Consider the following 4,456-nt stretch of genomic DNA (forward strand, 5'->3'; position numbering starts at 1 on the left):
ACTTACTAAGTGCCAGATGCACATTTTGTTCCAAGTGCTCACATTATTATTAAACCCATTTTATAGATAGGAAAACTAAGGCACAGAGAAGTTAAGTAACTTGCCCAAACAAACACACAGCTGGTCAGTCCAGAGCTGGGACTCAGCTCAAGAGTTGGCTCCAGAGTCACCTTCCCTCTGAAAGGAAGAGAATGCTGGTGGAGAACCCGTGTCCACTCTGGCCCTGGCCTGGCCCCCAGGCACCTTCTCTGGGAGACAGGCAGGGTCTTCCCAGGAGAGGCCAGGCCCAGATTCCCCAGCCAGCAGCACTAGGGCTGCGCCTTTTTCACTTCCTTCTTAACTTTTCTGACAAGAACAGATGCCACTGCAGCTGACAACCAGCCCGTGTGAATGGGAAGGTGCATCCAGCCCCTCGTTTGTCTGGACAGAAAATGAAATTGGACAAGGAGGCAGCTGAGCTTCAGGAGATCTGGAGGATCCAGGGGTGGTGGCAGGTGCCGGAGGGCTCCCAATAGGCGGGGAATGCTTGCAGGGACAGGATGGGAGGGCCGAGATGCCCCGAGACCCTCTGGACAAGCTCCTGCCTCTAATACTCCTTTCCTCTCTCCCTCTCTCCTCCCTTCCTCCCTTCCATCCAGACTTGGTAAGCAGCTCAGCCTGTGCTGGCTACTGGGAACACGAGGATGAAACAGTCACTGTCATTGTCCTCAAGGAGCTGTCAGTCTGGGGAAGCAGGCAGGGACAGAACCTCGGACTCTGGCCCAGTGAGTGCGGTGATGGGGCAGACTCTGCGGCCCGTCTGTCTGGGATCCGTTCAGCCCCTGCCACCTCCGAGCCGTGTGAACTGCACACGATACTTAAAGTTCTGCATCTGTAAAATGGGCTGCTAATGACACCTGCTCTGTTGCGTGTTAGAGGATTAATCGAGTTAACACATGTCACACACTTTGGAACCGTGTCTGGCACACAGCAAGCTCCCAGGGATCACAGCTCCTCACCAAACCCCGGGGGCCTCTCTGCTCCCCTTGGTTCCCTGTGCTCCTCTGCTGTTCCTTGCATTCCCTCACAACCCACAAGGGGCCCCTGAGGTCCAAGCACTCTCCCTGCTGCTGTGAGGCCCTTATCATCTTCAACAGAGATTCCCACGCACCTCGCTGAGCTCACATCTCCTCCACCTAAGCCCCTGCTGACCTGAGACCCTAATCTTAGAACAGGGTAAGAGCTCTGCGGGGGGGTAGGGGGGAACAGCCCCTGCCCCAAGCCAGGTATGTAGGCTTCACCAATCACTCTGGCCTGGGGTGGTAAGTGGCCCCCCTGGCTGCAGAAACCTACCCCACCACTGACTTCTTGGCAGGACAGTTCTTCCTGACAGCTGGCCTCAAGTTCTCCAGCTGCAGTGCCAGGGGTCACGTTCTGACAGAGCAGAGGGACCGCTGGGGTCATCTGCAGAGGAAGTTCTCCCTGACTCAGCCCCAGCCCTGCAGCCCACAGTCCCAGGGAGCAAAGTTACAAGGCCACGGAGCCGGGGCACACCCTGGCCTTAGAAAGCCCCTCCAAGATGAACTCAGGTCTGTGGATCTGGTGTGTCGAGCATGGCTTTGTGTCTGTGCGTGTCTCCGGGGCGGGGCAGGACAGTAACTGTAAGTTTGTGTCTGTGCCTTGTGTCATCGTAGCTCACACGTCTGTGTACGGCTGTCTCTAAGTTTCTGCACCAGCGCGTCCATGCAGGCCTGGGACATCACTTTGTCATCGTCCTCGATATCATCCATGGAGCACTCGCTTTGTGCTTTGTCTACATGCTTTCATCTATTTCCTATAAAAAAAAGCTGCCTGACTCCAGCCCTTTCCCAAGCCCCATGCACAGGGGACTCAGAAGCTGGCACGTCAAGCCCGAGTTCCACAGTGCGGTCTTCAAGGCCTCTCACACTCTAGCCCAAAGCGACTCTCTGGCTGTGTCTCCCATCTGCCCTCTCTGTACCCTCTTCTAGCTCCTTGTCCCTGCTGTTTCCTCAGCCCAGGATCCCCCACTCTCCCATCCAGGAAACTCCTGCTCACCTTGCAAGACCTAGCAAAAGTCGCTTCCTCCGGGACGTCTCCCCCATGACCCTGCCGCCTCCTCCAGGAAGCCTTCTCTGACTTACCAAGAGCTGACACCTTTGGCCTGAGCTCTGTGCTTCGGATGCCACCCTGGAAGGTCATTAATTCTGCCACGCCAGCTCCCTGTCTGACCGGGAGCTCCCTGAGAACAAGGCAGAGAGGAATTCCCCCACAGAACCTCCAGCCTAATGCTCAGTAGGTGCTCAGGAAATGGTGGCTGAGTGTGGACTGCTTGGCCGGCTGTGGGTAAAGGGACGCAGGGAGGTGGCCCAACTCCCATTCCCAGTGGCTTCCCGCAGCTTCGCCCAAGGGGGCGGCCCTGCTCTTTCTTCTGGCTCGTCTGTAGGGGCAAGCTGCTTGGTCCATCACAGACTGTCTGCAGCCTCGAGGAGCTGTGCAGAGGCTGCTAAGAGCAGAGACAGACTCTGCTTGTGACCAAACTCTCCCCTGTGCCCCCAAACAGCTGTGTCTCCTGGACCTGAAGTCAGTCCCTGGAGCCATCCAAGAGGCCTCCCTGGAAAGGGGGCAGGGGGCGGAGGAGGGTGGAGGAGGGGAAGGGGAAAGCAGAAGACAGGAGAGAAAACAGGACCTGGCTCCTGTCTGTCTCTGCAGGCTGTTACCTCCCTCTCGTTAACAACTGCTGTCCTAGCCAGCCCCAGCCCCTCCTAATTACCATGATTAGCACCGAGCAGAGCTGCTGCATTTTATGACTCTCCAAACCAAAAAAAAAAATAATTAAAGCAATTACTGTCATTAACACTCTGCCCTCTTCACCACCTTCTATGAGAGTGAGCAGCTAACAGGCCCCAGGGAGTCATGATTGAACCCTGGTGCCTCTCCCCTCCCCCCTTCCGTGCCCCATCCCCACCCCCTGCCAGCCCCAGGAGCACCAGCCTGGACAGCTCAAGCCACAGGCAAGGCTGGTGGGGGCAGCAGGAAGGGCCTCAGTGGGGCCCCAGGAGGACACCCCGCATGCCAGCAAAAGCTGGAGCCAGGCCCTGGGAAACTGCACAGAGAGGGTGAATCAGGAGCAGCCTCCAAACCCACCCAAAGTGACACTTTCATTCCCAGACACTGCCACCTTTGATCCCCCACCCAGGCGGGAGACCACTGGCCCAAATGCCCCTGAAATGTGGCCTTGTCCCTCCTCAACTCCTCCATGCCATGTCTCACTCATGCCCTGTGCTCTCTGGCTCCCGGATCTCGCGTCACAGCCCAGCCCAACGTTCTGCCACTCCCCAGCTGAGTGACCCGACACCCTGGAGCTCCAGTGTCCTCGCCAGTAAAATGGGCGGCATTTGTCAGCTCGGGCTGCCACGACTAAGGCCACAGAGTGTGTGGTTTAAACAGCAGACAGTTGCGTCTCACAGTTCTGGAGGCTGGCAAATCCAAGACCAAGGTGCCAGCAGGTGAGGACTCTCTTCCTGGCTTGCGGACAGCCACCTTTTCTGTGTCCTCAGGTGGCGTGGGGAGGAAGAGAGGAAGAGGTGGGGGCAGGGAAAGAAAAAGAGGAGAGAGGATGGGGTACTCCCAGTTGTCTCTTCTTACGAAGACACTAATCCCATCGTGAGGGCCCCACCGTTGTAAGCTCATCTAAACCCCCAAACACCCCATCTCCAAATACATTGGGGGTGAGGGCTTCAACATATGAATTCCGGAGGGGACACATTTCAGTCCATAGCATGGGCTTGGAAATGTCTGTGGAGCAATCCCTTCCCCACAAGTCCCATTGAAGATTAAATGAGATCGTCAACACAAAGCACCTAAAACAATGACTGGCACATAGTAGGTCCTCAATAACAGCTGTTCTTCTCTTCAATGCTTCCCCCCAAGCAGAGGCAGAGGGTTTGCACAGGAGGCTGGGGGTGGGGTCAGTGATAGTCGTGGTGACTTTGTGAACCGTGGTGTCTGTCACCCAGAATTATCACAGCTGCCTCCTAATTGGTCTCCCCATTGCTGTCTCTGCCCCCACCCCGCTTCAATGTATTCTCAACACATAAGCCACAGTGAAGCTTTTAAAACATGTCACATCATTCACTTCTGTGCTCAAAATCTTACAATGAGTCCCCGTCTCACTCAGAGTTAAGTCCAAGTCCTTTCAGTGGCCCCCAGGGCCATGTTCCTGTCCTGCTACACATCCCCCTTGCTTACTCTGACCTCAGACATAACCAGTGGACTCCCACCTTAGGGCTGGTCCCTCCACCTGGAACTCTTGCTCCCAACACAACTCACCTCCTTCAAGACTTTATTGAATGTTTCCCAATGGTACAACCCCACCCAATACCCCACCACATGCTCCCAGTCCCCCTTACCCTGTTTTACTCTTTTATTTCTTCGTGGTGCTTAACACCTTTTAACA

Source organism: Microcebus murinus, chromosome 2 (assembly GCF_040939455.1).
Source record: "Microcebus murinus isolate Inina chromosome 2, M.murinus_Inina_mat1.0, whole genome shotgun sequence".
Taxonomy (NCBI): domain Eukaryota; kingdom Metazoa; phylum Chordata; class Mammalia; order Primates; family Cheirogaleidae; genus Microcebus; species Microcebus murinus.